The following is an 18,889-nucleotide window of genomic DNA, read 5'->3' as shown; positions in this document are numbered from 1 at the left end:
GAAACTCATCCAGTGAGAAACGTTCCGCGGTGCAAAAATAAGTGCGATTAAAATGCGTTAATTTTTTTAACGCGTTAATTTTTGTGTAATTAATTAATCTTAATTAACGCGTTAAAGTCCCGGCCCTAATAAATATATTACATTATTGCAAATACAAAATATTATTATATTGATGATTTACAGGCGCAACCCTACTCCATACAGAGAGAGCTTTTCGCAAGATCTCGTTAATTCAGAAAAACAAGCAGATTTTTTTTGCAGAAAAACGTTTCTCCAATTCCAAGACACATATTGTTAATTAAGAAAAAGAAGGCAAATATTACGTTCTGAAAACAATGCTTCCGTAGCCGTGTACCCCTTTTTTTGCAGACCGAGTTAGACTTTAATGAACACCTTCTAATTACTACAGTGCAGCTGGATTAACTTTTCCATAGATCCCTCATCATTAACTCTCTGCTGAGGTACTGACAAATTGCCAAACACATGCCTGGAGACTCACAGTGAGTGCAGGCATATCATTGTTTTCCATCATAGCAGTGGAACGATCACAACCCACGATCATTTATGTTAATGAGAGAAGAGTGATTAGTCCCATAACGACCCTCTAAGGAGGCACAGCTGTCACAACCAGGAAGTGTCATCTCATATGTGAACATGTGCCAGACTAGTGTGTGTACATCTGTCTGTGTGTGGAGGCTCCAAGCTGTACTGCCTGAGAAGTTGTGGTATTATTCGAGCACTTGTACATAAGCAATAGTATTAAACGCAGCTACAGTACTAAGTTTGAGTTGTAGTTGTAGCAGCTGTAGTAGATGAGCACTAATGAGAGTAGTTCTTAAAGCTACAATTATTCATCTTTTTGTTGATCCAGAGTTAATACATCTGCTTTTTTTTATTATTTGATAGCTTTTACCATTATAGATTTTTATTAAGGTATTTCAAAGGAAAGAGATAGTAAATGTATTTTTGCTTACATTCTTTTTTTTTTTTAAANAATCGCATATAGATATTTGACCTGAGAACAGTGAGAAGCAATTTTTTTCAGCTTAAGCTTATGTATTCAGTCATTATTCAATGGTATACTAAAATCCATGTGAAAAAAATTGCTTCTCACTGTTCTCAGGTCAAATATCTATATGCGATTAAAAATGCGATTAATTGCGATTAATTAATTACAAAGCCTGTAATTAATTAGATTAATTTTTTTAATCGAGTCCCGGCCCTAATATTTATATATATATTACAAGTTAGTTTACAAGTAGAATCAAAGAAGGGAAAGCAGGGAGCCACTAAATAATAATTGCATTCAGACTTTGAATATTACAATGAGAGATATGGTGAGATAAAGAACTTGAGAACTCAAAGGCCTGACCTCAATGCCTTCGATCTCTTGGATGAATCTGTAGCTGACGGACTGCAGCGCTTCTGAGGTCCAAGGGTGGAACCAGTCAATGGTGGTGCATTGGACGAGAGCAGGGAATCGACGGGCCCTTACACGGAGGGCACTGCCCACAGGAGACAAACACAGCACCACCTACAAGGAAACAGTAAGCAAGGAGACAGAGTCAACCACACAGATCTCCACAAGGTGAATGACAAGATATACAGCCAAGTAGGAAAATCAACACAGTTCATAGATATCACAGAAGCATCCAAAAAGGAAACCCATCACTGGCAGCCTTCTGTCCCCCCACTTTGGTTGCCTTGGCATGCGGACAGGCAGCCACATTCCCAGTTGGCTGGAGCAGACGGTGACGCTACCAGAGGCCCTGGCGCAGAGACTGGCTGTGTGTTCTGAGACCGTCAAACATATTTAATAACACTACACAGCAGCTGTGCTTTAATTTTGTAGCTTCAACACGCTAGAGTATGTGCAAGATTTGTATTGATTTCCTGTGGTTAATGTCAGCTGTGAAGGCACATTCAAGTGCTATCAAAATCATCTAGCACAACATTGATCTGATTTGATTTTGGTCATTTAATATGTCTTGCACTTCAGCTAACAGGATCTGAATTATTATCGCTGGGGGAAAAGAAACAGCCTAGCTGAAGCTACAGTCAATAAGGAGTATTCAGAGATGTTTCCCCACAAAAAATATTGTATATATTCAAGCCAATTGAAAAATACCCATTTCTTCAATTACAAAGTGAATCGATAAAGGGGCTTCTGCAGGCTTTATTAGTACAAAGTTGTTTCTGTCGTGTGGAAATTAACCGCAAAAAGGTTTTCTACCGCTTTTTGTCTCAGAAACACTTCAAAGTCCTTGTTGGACTTGATAATAATGATAACGGTAGAGAAAAAATGAATATTGCTTCTCGTCTTTGTCATTTTAGGGACAGAACTTTGCAAGTACAACATTTCAACAAAATGATGTTGACAGTAAACTGCTCACAGATGCGTTGAGGAACACCGATGACATACAATCGAACAAATGATCATGACAAAATCTGCTTAAGAACAATTAGAAAGTTAGAATCACTCGTTAATAGCCATTTCTTTAGAAGAAAAATGTGAAAGACCGTGAGCTGGAGTCGAACTCGGTCGGTGAAGAATCTCCAGCAGTTCTCCCGGCTGTCCAGCAGTCCGAGGGCTCGGACCTCAGCTCTCACCGCCGACACGATGCCTTCAATCTCCTCCTCACTGAAGAGCTCAGGAATCTCCCCTGGAAGGAAAGACACAGTCATAGTCTGACAAGGTGAGCTGATCAATATTTACTCTTCATACAATGTATACATTCAGAATGACTTCAAATACTTTTGAAGTTTGATAGTGGATAATTGATCTGAATCAGTGCTCTCACAGCCAAAACCCAGTCTAACAGAGTTTAGGTCTGACCTGAAGCCAGTAAGTCATTGATGATGACCAGGAAGCGTTCATCAGGGATCTGTGCGTCAGTCAGCAGCAGAGCCACGCGCTGGTTCTTCACTCCAGTCTTCAGGAACAAGCCTGCCAGATCCGTCTAAATGAAACAACACATGCCATGAAATAAACATGCTGTTCAAACTGATGAGGAGTCCACTAGAGAATTTCTACCCAACGATAATCAATGACATAACAAGTCCCATGATAGTGCCTTGATTTTTTTAAGGGGCTATTAAATGATTCTATTGACAAACTTGCAATGCGATATTGAAACATTTCCCAGTGGCTTTAAATAGTATCTGACAATCATTTCCTGTGTCAGTGAGAGATAAATAAAACTAAATCGCATCAATGTCCCCCAAGCAGCCAGAAGGACAATTATTTAAGGATTTTTGTAAATAATCCTTGATTTAAGTGACTTCTGAATGATTGCAACTACGATTTAAAGGGTATCCATGTTCATAAAAATATTGTTTAGAGTAAAACTTAGTTTGGCTGCACCTTATTAACCACATCAATATTTACCTTGAGGTCCTGGATGCTATAACCCTTAGTCAGAGTGATTTGGAAGACTTCCAAAGAGGAAATGTAGGCAGCCAGACGAGTCAGGCTCTGCTTCCCACTGCCCCCGACCCCGACCAGTAAGCCGTGACCCCTCGGAGACTCCAGGATACGACTGATGCGACAGCTGGTAACAACACAATCTTTGTTACGCCATCAAACAACTCTTTCCAATCAAATACTATACATCTATTCCAACTGTCTTGAGTAGTCTTCATATCAGCTGCACAGATTAGATCAAATAAAATGGACTTTTATTAATCCCTGTGGGGGAACTCAGGAGTGTAAGCAGCAACAGTGAGTGAGAGCGAAAGCACAGCACAGATTCACATAAGGTTAATACAATTAAAGATAACATCGAAATGATATACAGGTAAGCAGCTGTTAAAACAAGAAATTAATTAAAATGAACATATATACATATTTGAGTCCGGAATGTTAAATATATTTACATGTATGTGTGCAGGTCAAAGTTATTGTGCAGATGCTTCTAACATAAACCAATCACTCATATTAACTTAGCTTTCTACATAAAAGTGCCATCTTTATTTTCCATAAAATATTATTTCCTTACTACTTTTACATTTTTTTAAAAGCTTCATGTTTTGCTCATGTGTGTTTAGTGTCTTAGGTTTAATTTTTGGTGCGAAACAGTTCAGGAATGTTGTCAAAGATTTTTTTTTTCCTGACGATGACAATGAGATGCGAAACAGCTACACGTACACATGTTCCATGGCGTCTTCAAACAGCACCAGGTCCATGGCTGCGTTGAGCTCGTTGTAGCTCTCCAGGGCATCTGTGAGGACGGACCTGAGCGCAGTCCAGTCTGTAACAGGAGCATACGAGGCTTCATTGCCCTTTTGGGCAAAGTGGCAATAGAGGAGGGGCTGCTGTGTCACCTTTTTGTCCTCCAGCCCCTAGAAGAGAACAAGCATAATAATAAATAAAAATCTCTTGCTTTGTGTTGATATCTGAAGGTGAGGAAGAGCAATTGAAATGGTTTACACCCTTTAACAGAATCTGTATTGCACCTCAAAGCATTCATGCACAGTCTCCATCTGGAGCTTCCGGAAGAGCTGCAGGTCCTTGTCATCTACCAGTCTGTCTGAGTACACTCTGCAGGACTCGTGGAGCCACAGCAGTGCCAGGTTAGTGCTCTCTCCCACACTGTCAGGCCCAGCCAGTAGGATGCCCTGAGGAACACAAATAATACTATGAATGTTCATGTTTTCATTATAAAGTCTAATTGCAGTATTTGCTCTCTCTCTTTACTACCTGGAAGACATTAGACAAGTCTCGTAGATTAAATGTGTAGTGAAATTTGATGGCTGTGGGAAGAAAGCTGTGGACCATCTTGTGATGAAGAGAGATGGCAGCCTGGACGACAGCTGCTGCGCTCCTCTGAACCAGCGGACTGAAGTGCTCCTGCTTGAGATGGCCACACAGGATCTGACTGAAGATTGACGTCTGAGCCTCAGACGAAGGGAAGTTCACCGCCAGCACTGAGAAATGTCTCTGTGGAGAAAAGGCACAAATCAAACTTCAGAAAATGTCAAAATTAAATGTTGAAATTTTTTACGTGTTTTGTTTATGCTCCAAACTACACGGATATAAAATAATCCTAGTCCCTGCAAACAAGTGAAAGTAAAGTTTCTTGCAAATATTCTGCAAATCACGATTCAGTATAAAAACCAATTGACTCCTGATTCTTCAAGATATGAATGAATCAACGTTGCCACCGTTAAATAAATATATAAAAACACTATTTACTAAGATTTATTTTCACACATTTAAATGTATACTTACAGCTATCCTGTATCGAAACATAGATAGTCCATAAGACTGCATTTCAAAAAAGATATGCTGGAGCAATATGCTTGTTTTAATTCAAATCAAAAACTGAGATGCTACAGTAGGACATGTGAATGGAAAACACACTTGTAGTCTGGGGTTGATAGTGAAGCTCCCAGCCGTTGGATTCATACAGGCAACATACTGGGTATTGTGGATTTCCTTTAGGATCAGCTTCTGTCTGTCATACCTACAGAGATCAAAGGAAATACATTCTTTATTTAATAGGTGAACAGACCATGTGGTGGCATAAGACTCAAACACACAACAACAAAAACTAGTACTGAGCATGTGGGGTCTTCTCACCAGTGGCCATAATCCAGATGCTGACGTATGAGTGTGTGAGGTTGCACTGTTCCGTAACTGTCGACAGCTGGCATGTTGATATCATCGATGAAGTAGACCATCCTTCTGTTGCCTGCAGGGGAGTAGCTTCGTCCTGCTCTTTTCTCTAACTGCCGCTCAAGAATCTCTACAAGAGAAAACAAACAACAACAAAACATCAACAAAACTCCACACATACAAGAAACACAAAAGCTAGAATATTCTTACACTAGTCAAACCAACTTTGGAAATGTGCAGATGCCATATGACTCAGGCGAGGATTACAATAACAATGGTTGTTACGTTTTTCTCCCCCCCCGCTCTTTCTGAATCTGAGCATTACCAGCAGATGGTGCTACAGTTTACTTGATGTACGAGTCACTACAAAAGAACAGAGCCCCCCCCCCCCTCTCTCTCACCCTGCAGCATGAGGGAGGTAGTGTGGTAGTTGAAGGGTACTTTTGTACTCATGTAACTCTCTGGCAGACAGTCAAACTTGTTCTTGACAAGTGCAGTCTTTCCCACTCCCGCATTCCCCACCAGCATCACTGGCTGTCTCCTCTCCAGCAACAAGTCCATGAAGTAGCGAAGACGCACAGTCTCTGCTGTGTGTACCAGAACAGCCTGCAATCATAGAAACAGCAGGAAGACACAAAGCAGAAACATACATAGTTATTATGGCTTTCTTTGAGTGTGATTTATTGACAGACATGTGTTCAGTGAATTGTATGTGATTTATAATTTCTTGTATTTCCCCAGTACACCACAACTATTCTGTCATAATAGCATCATTTGCTCAGAACAAAACCCCACTAATTATGGCTCAGCAAGAGCCTTTGGAGCATTCACAGCTGTACGCAGGAGCATACAGAAAGACAATAGAGCGTGGGTGATAGCTCAAGCCTTGTTGCTCATGCCTTCACCCCCACACAGTCTGGTATGGGGTGTAGTAGATGGTAATCAGACACAGTGGAAAGCCCATCATCCATTCTAGCATCCCTACCATAACCTCCTGATTGGACTTTACCCTCTCTTATTATGTTCACTCAGTCATACAAACATTTTTAATATCGCTGTATTGTTCATTTCTGGTTAATTTTCTTTAAGAAGGTTGCTCGTGATCATGTTTGTGATTATTTATCAAACTGCTTTGAAAAGTCTGCATCTCAAAGAGTTACACTCCCCCGCATTTTCGGTAGCTAACATTCTTTTTACCTGTAATGGAGTACACGTTTCCATTTCAAACGGCGGCACAGTATCACTCCAGGGCAGGAAGCGTTTGGTTTGAGGGTCAAGGTAGTAGTCAAACACGCTCCCTTGTGCTGGAAGCTTCACCGTCTTCATTTCTTTGGTCCACCACTGACTGAACAGTACCCGGTAATCATAGAGCTGGACAAATCATAGAACATATCATATCATGCAATAATATATATCATTTAAATGAACAACCCTTCAATTAGTCACAATCATTGACAGGTACAATAAGCTTATCATATTCTTGATCACTTGACAGTTTGACACGTCTGTCAGCAAAAGGGCCCTCACCCTATATTTATACCTTCCAGAAGTACAAAGACAACTCGAGAAGTAAGTAGAGCCAACTATTACAAAGATAATTAACAAACTATCCAATAAACTTGTATAACAATCCTAGATATATGCCCAGATCCACATTTTCAATGAAAAATGCCCAATGTCCTTTAGTGAAAACAGTTTTGAGCACCAAAGGAATTAAGCTTTTTAAGAAGAAACAGAGTGTATCATTGCCTTGTCAGAATGTACACATCAACAGTATGCTTACATTAATATGCTATTTATGTTGATAAGGAATTATAGTTTGTGTTTTGTTGTTAATCCAAACTCGATTTCATCCACTTGAATCAAACCAAAGTAATACCTGATCTTGATACAGAGCCCCCCCAAAAGCCCAGATGCAGGCAAAGGCGAAGTAGGTCTCATAGAGCTCCCGTGGAGAGTCGGATGGAATATTTTCTGGTGTTAGAAGGCAGTCGAGCAAAGCGCAGAGTGTCTGAACAAGGGGAACAAATAATTATTTCATTGTGATGTGTTGACTGTTCAAGCATAGAATAGGAGAAACATTACATGAACATGCTTGTGTTTGCGTACCTGCACCATAGAGCTTTCTGGGATGGGAGTGATGGTCTTGAAGGAGTTTCTCATCTGTTCTAGACAACGAGGAACGTATTTCTCAAACAGGATGGTGAGATGGGCCCGTTCCGTCTGCCGTTCGCGTTGGTCAATCCAGCTAGCAACGTACCTGAGGAAGACAGTCATTATGCTGTATTGACCTGGTCAGGATCCGAAACAGTGTCTTTGGAAACAATGCAGACTGTTCTTATTCAGTGTTTCGTAACTTTATCTACAATAAGTATTTCATTATCATTTGTATTTAACCCACCTGATCATTAGGATTTGCATTTCCACCTCCAAGTAACCTATTTACTTATCCAAAACCAACATGTAAAGCTACATACAGTACATGCAATTCATTTTACCCAAATCATGATATTTTCTTAAACTAAACCAAGCAGTGTGTTGCCTTCACATGTTCTGCACTGCAGGAGCTTGCACAGAACAACTGGGTTGTTGGACGTTCGTAGGAAAACTCAAACTGTTATATGAGGATGCATTGAAAACGTAATAACACTCAATAGCATCACTTGAGTGAAACAAGCTCAAGACATTATAAAGAAGATAATACAAACACAGCGTTGAATTGGAAACGTTAACGATGCTTCGATCATATGTGAATACAAACTGTGTCACTCACGGGTTCCAGCCCAGGTCCTGCTGGTTGACGTAGAGGATTCCGGCTCTGGACACGGTAGCAGGAGTGGCCGTCCGTAGGTGGCTGATTTCAAACACCAGTCTCATGGATGAAGTGAGTGGGACACGTTCATTACTGGCCAGCGTGAGGACCTGAAAGACGTTAGAAAGCATAACAGTTTACAAAAGTCATAACATTTGAATGGACAGACAATACTCTGCCGAAAACACCTTCATATTTCATCGTATTGGACAGACTTGCTTTAGAATATTTCAAAGGTACAAGATCACTCGGACATGATTCATTGCTCTGGAAAAAGATTTCCAAGTACTCTCACTCCAGGAAGTGATTGCTGAAGGAGGGGGAAAGAAGCATCTTTTTCTATCTATGCCACCTTGGTTGCTATGTGTTGCACACTAGTGTATGGGTGAACAGGAGGGAGGTACCTTGTTGTCATCCATCACCGTGTTGAGTGATTCAATCCACATCGGATCAATGTCTCCATCCAACACAATCCACTTAGGTCCAGTGTGGGAGATGTTTGCTTGCTCTCGCATCAGTGATGAAAGCAAACCTAACACAGGGATTAAAATGCACAATTAACAACAAATATATCAAGGTACTGATTACATGTGGTATGACTTAGCACTTGTCCTGCATTTTAAATGTTCTTATTTCTAAGTAAACCGTCTCTGTTTACCATCTTTCCACTCTCGAGTTGCGTGATGGATGAAGCCAAACAATTCATCTCTGTCCACTGCCTTCGGATTGAGGTCATTCCACACAGGCTTTCTTTTCAAGTTCACATAAGTTTTATGGAGGACTCTCAATATCTGGTGAAGAGATTAAAAAAACCTTACGTTTGATGTACCTTACCGAAACAAACGGAGCATTTACTTTTAAAAGGCAATACAAACTTACTTGGCTTTTTCCAGTTCCTGTATTTCCAACAACAAAGACTGAATGACGCACTGCCATGAGTTCCTCCAACTGCACCACCTGATGAAGACATTTTGGAAAATAGATTATTTGTAGCTTTTTGTCAAGCATTGTATTCAGTGTATATATCATGTCCTAACCTTAAGGATGAATGTCTCCTCTGGTTGGAGTCGGAGCTCCAGCGTTGTCTTCCTGACAGCCGTTTCAAACTCACAGTCTCTCTCTCTCTCCACCTCCAGGCCTGGGAACAGATCTCCAAGCAGTCCCAAGAAGATAGCCACATCCTCAGTGACGATTTTAGGCATGTTGAAGTCTCTCAGCGCTCGCATCAGCACCTGGTAAATGAAGTGAAATGGTGGATTATAGTATGAGACGATGAGGCTTCCTCTTGTGGCTGCAAGATGCCAAACACATGCAAGTCACCTGATCCTCTGGTCTACTCTTGTCTCTTCTTCTCAGGGCCCCGGCCACAACCAGAACAGACTTGACAGCACGCAAGCCCCAATCATAGTGGTCCTAACAAACAAAGAAGAATAGACAATGAATTACTTTCCATACTTCACTCTTTTGAAAGATAAAGGTGTATTGAATGGTTTTATGAATCACTGTGCTCCAAGGGGTTGGCTGAAAAACGTTATTATTGATGCTCTGTTTTCCAACATTATGAAATATAAAATATTTTTCCTACCTGCTTGGAGAGGAGCTCTTTGCAGAGACTGTACAACGTGATGAACTTCCTGGCTAAAAGCTTCGCATCTCGGAAGCCCTCTGCCACCAGCATTATCTCACAAATTAGCTCAGTGTCCGGCACCACCATGGCACAGGGTCTACGGCAGGACACAGGAAATGCAGACCATGAACTTCCTGCTGAATCAAGGCACATTATAAAAGAAGCTGCGGTTTCCCTCTCACCTAAAAAGAGCCTTGAGGTTCTCGGGTAGCTCTGTCCTGCCTGCATAGCCAGGGTTCATAGTGATGAATATCCCCACAGAGGGCTTTAACACAATGTCTTGGTCCAGGAACAGGAACCTGTGAGGTTGCATGGAGGGTTATATATATATTTAACATTTATGATTTTAAAATTATGTATATTGCAATTTGGACAAGTCCAATGGATTTATAGACCCCCAAAACATAAGTTTATACCAAAAAAATACTTCATAAATGATGAAGGAGTTAGGGTATTTTAAGGAATTTCGGCCATCTTCAAAAATACACATTTCTAGTGGTCAGATTTAGGTAGACTTTTAGTATGTTATTAAGTACACCTAATAATACAATAATCCGTTGAGAAACCTTTTGTTGTAATTTTTTTTAGGTCAAACCATATTTGCAGCTGACTATTAACACAGTTTTCAGTCTTACAGCATGAAGTCTTGATGTATTCAGCCTTCACTTGTTACCTTTTCTTTTTAGTGCGAATGGCGTCCTGTATAGTTTTGACCTGCACTGCCACGACGGACAAAACATCCACAGCGATACGGTTGAACTCATCGAAGCAACCCCATGCTCCGGTCTGGGCGAGACCCTTGTAGATATTTCCAATTGACTGAACATGTAAAAGAAACAAATACATTTAGCATTCATGTGTAAAAAGATAATCAAGACATACACTGAGCAAAGAGAGTAACTTTGAATTTGATTGAATGTCCAACCTTGTAGTCCATTTGTTCAGAACAGTTGAAGATGTAAACCATGACGCCCATGGCTCTGCCAAGATCCTTCGTTGTCTCAGTCTTCCCTGTTCCTGCGGGGCCAGCTGGGGCCCCACTCATGGTCAGGTGGAGTGACTGAGTTAGAGTGATGTAGCACCTAAACATGCCCACGGGACCAGCATTCAGAGAGACACAAATGTTGTGTTTAGCCATGCTGAATGTAGAAAATGTAATGAAATGATACTTGCATAGACTGAAAGGTGATGAAACAGCAGTTACCGGTCTGTGAGGGGGGTGATGACGAGACGCGATGTATTTCCAAGATACTCGTACGAGTAAGGGGACTGGGCGTCACAGATGTTAACGAAGCACTGATGCTGCTGCTCATACCAGCAGTGCCGCAGCTGGGAAAGCCATGGAAAGGCCTGAGAGGAGGTGACCTGTGAACAAATTCAGCTGCTGATAAATAATATCACAAGAGATACGGGCAGCAGGGAGTTGAATGATCACAACTATTTCAAATATTGTCATGTTTTAGTTTAGACCTAAAGTTTACAGCATTTTGTATCCCTTGGGTAAAATTCCTCTTTTGTTTATCTCGGTCAATACAAAGTGAAAAGGTTCTAATCTATGCTTTTCATTGGATTTTGGATTGTCCATAGAGAATCAAATAAATAAAAAAAACACTGATATTATCTTTTCCACACCAATATGAGGAGAATCTCTTTATATTACTAGAATGCAATGTTACATTTATCCGACTTAAAGGAGATGATCTTTATGAGATGATTTCAATTGTTAAAACCTTTTGGGCAATGAGGCTGGCAACAATGTCTCTTGCATGGACATCAATAGTGCATAAGGTCATGATCTTCTGTCTGTCGCCTGAGCTCAGCTCCCCCAGCAGCATGCTGATCAACATGTTGAGTTGAGAAATCTGGAGAAAAAAAAACATGAGTGCCAATTTGAATTCACATGAGATTAAATTGGCAACAAACGTCAGGTTTCACTTGTATTTGTAGGTATTCAAAGTCATTATATCTTAAACCCATGCAGAACAACATGCACTTTAGGTGTATTAATGCAGACCCTGAGGGCATTTTGAAAGAAACAGAGAATCAGAAGTAGTCTTTTGTTCTTGTATTGACTAAAACATCACTGCATGTCCTGCATTTGTCACTAGTCTTGTATGACAGCAGATCCAATCAGTGCGGTGCCGTGCGTTGAAGGGAGAGAGATTATTCAAACAGCAACCAAGGACAAGCTAACCTTAAATAGTGCTGATGAATCTGACAAGAGTGATCATACAACTATGAGCATACGCCACAACAGGGCCCTACACGCAGGCTGATTTCATTATAATGGCACTATGGGAAATGTCTGCATTATCTTTAGCCAGTGGCGAACCGTCAGGGTCTTCAAGGTATTCAGAGAATACCCTGGAACACTCAGATAAAACAAACAAAAAATCGATTTAATTATATAAATAAAATGTATGTAAAATGAATAAATCAGACTCGTATCTGTAATATTACAGTGTTACGTTGATTTGTTTGTCCTTCTCGGTCCATGCACTCCGTATTTCAGTGGTTTTGTGTTAGAAAAGAAATGCAACCAATCAGCGCGGCTGCGGCGGAGGGTGTGTGTGTGTCTACGGAAGGTCCAGTTGTGATAGACACGGTTCGCCACTGTCTTTAGCAGTTGCCATTTCACTCACAACAGACACAGAAACCAGTCAGATAGTACATTATCTAATCTTTACATTGCAATAAATATACATAGATTTATAAATAATGTGTATAGAAATAAAAACTAATCAAGAGTTTAACCTTTTCTTATTTACATGGGTTGCCTGCTCTACCAGGAGCGCTACCATGCTGCCCAAATATTACATTTTATATTGAATATTCTTCTAATAACTAAAGTATAAATGAGCATAACACCTTTCACATTTATGTCGTCTTTAAACACTCTGCAGTTTGGCCCAAATATGAAGTATATCATATATTCAATTAAGCAAATATTTACAAAAATGTTTCTTATTTTGGATCAGTCAGATTTCTTATCAACTAAGCTGCATTTAATTGAAATCTTTATTAGTGTGTGAATGCATCATGCAGTGTACCTGTTTCTTGTTGTAATCTTTGAGAGCAGACTCAAACCCTTCCTCTAGTCTTTTGAACACCAGCTCCATATCATTGCTCCACCAGATCTGGGATCCGGTGAGAGCCACTTGGGCCGGGAAGTCGAGAATCCACTGCTCTCTGGGTCTGTCCTCGTACGCAGACACAGCCTCGGACAGGTGCCCGCGGACACATTCCCTCATCGACTCCTCCAGAGAAGAGAGCCACGCCTCCACCTGAAGTATTTGTTTCATTCGTTAGGTTGTCTTGTGAAATATCGTAACAAATACAGATTTTCTGATAGTCAATGTAATCTTACCGGCCCGTTACAGCAACATTCAGCCTGGAATGGGACATATTCTCTCTCTTTGCTGTACATGCCCACTGCACGTTTAGGATTATCCAGATGTTCATTTTGAGCAAACTCAAGATTTGCCATGTTGTCGAATAATTTTGAGAGGTGGACAGTTACCTGCGAAATACACTGTGTCATTCTTTTGTTCATGACAGAAAAAGTAGTTAAAGTGTGTCACATGAACTAAATAAAGGGAAATGCTACATGTATGCACCTCTCTGGGGCGACTCCCTTTAGAGAGGATGTCCAACAAATCTGCAGATGAAATAAAGTAGAATCGGGGAAATGCGAGTCTCTTCGTCTCCAGGTACTCAGCGAGGGCTTTTTCACACAATGACAACCTGTTCAAAGAGAGAGTATGGAAAGAGTGAGCACAATACCTCAAACTGTGAGCAGTATAATTCAAATGTAATTAAATGAAAATGAACCTTCTTTGCAGGTCCTCTAACTTCTCAAATAGATGAGATTTGTTGGTGGCTTCGATGACGTTTTTAGTCTTAGCACTGTCCAACATTAACTCCTGAAAGAACCATCAGCACCATGATTACAATAATGACAATAATAGTATTTGAATAACTACATGACTGAGGTGTAAACATAAGTGCAGACCTGAAATTCTGCATCTAAAACTTGAAATCTGTGCGCATCTGCAGGCAGCTGCTGGCAGATGTCGTCACAGCTCTTGAAGATGCTTTCCAGGTAGGCCCACGTTCTTTGGACCTCCATCCAGACCATCAGCACAGAGTCCGCCACAGTCAGCTGTTTCTGCAGCTCCACTACCTGGAACAGGAAGTGATGCACATGCTTGCTCTGAAAGATGCCCTGGAGCTGAACCTAGAGGATGAAGACACGCAGACATGGTTATAGTCTTTCAAAAGGATTTGATCCAATGCAAAACTCAAATACACTTAACTACCACCCAATCTATGGCCAGAGAAAGTAATATCTTAATAACCTAAACCTCATAACATGTGTCAGTTTAATTTCAATGCATATTCAAGCTCATCAGCATGCCATGCCATTAAAATGGGGGAGGGAAACAGTCTGTTTACACAAAGATCTAGGCACTAAAGTGGCAAGACTTCTAATTGCTGGCTATAACCCCCAATGCATCTGGTGGACATGTACAAAGACCGCCGCGGTGCAACAATGCCCTGTGTCCTCCCGCAGCTATAAATCTAAAGACTCAATAGGGACCCCTCTTCTCTCAGCTGTGCTGTTAGACAGTCAGACAGGGCGGCCCCTTTCTGCACCCTCATCTCTATTCAGCCCTTAACTATCAGTGCTCCTCTCAGACAACTGATCTTGAGAGCTTCACAGCCATTGTGCATTCCATGAAATTAGATCACACATAAAATCAGTAGCTTAGATATTCACCTGATGATCCTCGAGAGTTTCAATGAGTTCCTCGTCACATTTCAGCAGTGGCACAGAGGTTTGGTAATGACCTTCATATGAAAGCTCCATCGATGCCCACGTTTTACTTATTTCTGTCACAATCTGAAATTAATATAAATATATAGCATAATGGTTATATGTTTGAAATATTAAACGGTTTCACTGCATTTACTTTTGGTTAAATTATAAATTCTACATTTGGTGTAGGGGTAATTTAGACACCAAATGTGATAACAAAAAAATATATTTGTATGTCTTATATGACTTTAGGTGAAGTGTTCCTTGAGTAATTATACAGATTCTCTTTTTTGTTCTGCTAAATAAACCATTCTTTAACTTGTTGGATAATCTAAGAACATACTCCCAAGGCTGAAAAGTTGATGTTTTGCATTCCATGGTTTTTGCAGTCCAGCACTGTTAGGGACCATGTGTATACAAAGTTAGCTCCTTTCTGATGTCATCACTTTTTTCACAGGCAAAATCCCAATTTAATTTGAAGTGTTTGACCCCATATATTTAACTGCAGAACAACCTTCTCTATGGCCATCTCTTTGACTGCCTTATCCACAATGTTGCGAACTTCGTCTTCCAACAAATGGAGCTGCAGAGCCAAGAGGTCTCCCAGAGTGGTGCTGTCCGTCACAGTGAAGTCCATCTATTATAAAAGAATTAATATCATGATGCAAAGTGTCATTTGTTGCTATCATGCAAGCAAAACAATGCTCTACAGCAGGATCACTGATGTGTGTGTTAATGCACCTGTGTTATTCTAATTAGCTGCACCCAGTGGCGCTCTCGTATTGCCAGGTCCTGTAGCTGACTCACGGCCCGCAGTGACGTCAACAGGTTCTTTACATAAAGGTCTAACCCGGAATACACATCCCAAATGCGAGCCTCTTTGTCAAGCTTCCGTATGTCCTACACAAACAGAAGGCAGGTAAACATAATTAGTTATTAGAAGGCATCTGTTACAAATAGCAACGGTGCATAACAGCAAGGCAGCAGGAGAGATATGCTGGTGTGATGCAGCACTGTTGGTGACCTCACCTTGGCAAACCTCCTCAATTCGCCATCCATCTGGTCCACGTTTATCTGCCTCCATTTGGTCATTGTCCAGTTTTCAACACTGCTCTGTATAGATAAAGACGCATGCAGAGGGGTCAATGGGCTGAGGGGACTTAATGGGGACATTTAGAGGCGACAGGGTATTCAAAGGATCAATGACGGCTCCTAAGAGGACACGTTATTGAGTTTTTGGGTCATTGAAGTGGGGGGGGGATGAGGCCTTCAGCTGGACTTCCCATCACTCCAGAATAGAGACTTTAAATATACAGTATATATTAAGCAACTCACCTGCACAAACACAACAATGTCCCATAATTCTTTGAGGACCGTGATCTCTCGCCTGCAGGACTTGATTTCTCTGTAGTCAGGAATAGTAACATCGAACAGATTCGTGGACTCCTGCAGCTCTGCCACCTCCTTCTCCATGTCTCGAACGGCTTTTTCAGACTAGAAAACAACACATGGTAATTGTTATCCAAAGTGTATAATACAATATTATTATAATCAAGTCAAGGTTGAACTCCTACCTTCTCCAGACTGATGTAGGGTCGCACAGCATTGTATCTGAATGGCGCTGTTGCTCTGAACATCTCCCTGAATTTGCTTTGTTTCACCTGAAAAATAAGAAGTATTACTTTACTTGTTTTAGCTAAAATATATATAAAATCAAAAGCTTCTAACAGCTTAAAGCTGTATATAAAAGCGACTTCACCTCAAAAGTCATGCATCGTTTCCGTATCACCATCACTTCTGCATTCTGCATGGGAGCCACCTCATGCCTCACTTTTAAGGCCAATTTTTTTGCCCCACTCCATTTCTCAGGAAGTTCCTATCGAGATAATTATTTAGATTTTCAAAGATCAAATGAAAATAATTTGTGAATAAATTATAATTAAGTATCACATATGTTCTTGAAGGTAGCATGAAAATAGGAACCAATAAACCGTTCAATGTCTTACCTCTAGCTGAGAATGGACCTGGTCTGGTATGATCACTCCATACTGCTCCAGCAGGATCACTGTGTCTCTAAAAGGCTCAAACATCTTGTCTGTGGCTGCTTGTCTGTCTCTGACGGCCAACAGATGACTCATCACTTCCACCAGGCCACGGTGGTTTCCTTTAGCCACAGGCTGGTCTAGCCCTTCAACAGTGGCTCGGACAAACTTCTGCAGCTCATCGAGACTGAGAGGGAAAACATGTACAGTAAGTATAAGTGATGTTACAGTTTAGTGTGCATCTAAAGCCATGCAGAAACTCAATGTACCTGTTAGTGACATAGGTCAAGAGGTGTTCTTTAAAAAGCCAGCTCCACTTCTTCACAGTGTTAAGGAGGCTCACTTTAAAGAACTTGATATCCACCCGAAACCATCCATTGAACACTTTGAAGTCTTCAAGTTTGGAAATGTCAGCATAAAGGTCCTCATAATAATCGATCTGTAAAATGATGACCACAAAACAGCTAACAATTAACTCACCAGCCATGTATGGGAAATATGAATCATGATTTAAAAGAGCATTTCACCTGTTCTTTGAAGTTATCAATTGTGGGCGGGCTCTCAGGGAGGCCATCTGCTCCATGAGCTTCCATCTCTTCGGCTGTCAGGACACGCCCATACAGCAGAAACTGTCCGAGGAACTCAGCCCTGTCATCTTGCCACAGATGGGCGTAGCAGTCAAACTTTCTCTGGTCATTTATTGCTTCCTTGAGGACGTTTTCCACTCGCTCCATTATTTCTTGCCTCAGGTCCAACAAATCCAGCATGTCATCCATTAGATCCTGTAAGAGTTATATTACATGACACGTAACATAAGGGTAATGTACTGTTTGAAGAAGAAGACACTATAATGAGTTAAGAGGGAGTGGTAGATTTTAAAATCCCAGTCTACCGCATATTACCTGGTAGCTCTCCGTGCTATGATGAGCAGCTATTCTGTTGATATTTACTGAAGTCTTGAATATGTCTCCAACCAGTCCTTCGATCAGCTCATACAGGCCGTCCCCTGCATCTTGCTCCAATGAGGGGAGGAAAATCATTCCTGAGCTACTGAGCATCAACTGAGACTCAAACAGAGGTGTCGGGCTCGGCCACGATTCCATGTTGTTCGCAAAGAACTGCAGAGAGTGGCTGATGAAGCTGAAGAGCCCCTCCACCATCATCTCATCCACATGCTCCAGGTAGGACTCCCATGCTTCTGACTCAGGGTCAGCGTGGAAATGGGCCTTATTATCCTGATGAAAATGTAGGATATTTGAAATGGAAAGCACAGAAAATTGAATTATTTGACTCTGAACTGTATCCGTGGGGATTGCCCACAGTATTGAGTATGTAAGTCGCTTTGGATAAAAGCGTCTAACAAGTGACATGTAATGCAATCCATTTAGATTTTTAGGAATAGATCAAATTGACAGCTTGAGTGGTTTTATTAATTTCCTAATAAATACAGCTTGGCATATTGGGACATTTAAAAATATATAAAGTACAATTATATTTTAAGTCTAATATGTCTAACTTAACTGATTGAACTAGAAAGGGTATCAATGAAATACAGTAAGTATTATTAATGGTAAAGTAGAGATAACGGTTATGTTAGATATATGTTATTTACCATATCTGTTTTGTTTTATCATGAGAAAACTAAATCCCATAACAAGCACAAATTCCCAAATGAAATGTAAAAAAGCAAGGTTTTAAAATGCCTGTGAACTGTAATTCTATTGTGATTTGAGCTGATGAATAGGCCTGTCGCGATAAGCAATTAATTTACTTATCGTACGATAAATAAAAATGAACTCGATAACTTTTCTGACCTCGATAAATTACTGTTTACATGCGTGTTTGTTTACATAAGGATGTGACCAGCATTTTAGCCAGGCGCGCTGTGAGGGGTGGGGCTCACACACAGCCAGGTCAGGACGCTCCGTGTGTATATATATATATATATATATATATATATAAAAAAAACTTC

The 18,889-nt window shown here is 40.7% G+C and overlaps 1 protein-coding gene across 1 annotated transcript in view; it reads left to right on the top strand.

The window, feature by feature from the left end:
• hacl1 (2-hydroxyacyl-CoA lyase 1) overlaps positions 1–18,889 on the top strand; it is a 187,959-nt gene that overhangs the window by 2,021 nt on the left and 167,049 nt on the right. The gene's annotated exons all lie outside the window — the stretch shown is intronic.

The sequence above is a fragment of the Notothenia coriiceps genome, unplaced genomic scaffold (genome assembly GCF_000735185.1).
Source record: "Notothenia coriiceps isolate Sejong01 unplaced genomic scaffold, NC01 NC01_scaffold00008972, whole genome shotgun sequence".
NCBI lineage: Eukaryota > Metazoa > Chordata > Actinopteri > Perciformes > Nototheniidae > Notothenia > Notothenia coriiceps.
This window is presented reverse-complemented; position numbering and strand designations above follow the sequence as displayed.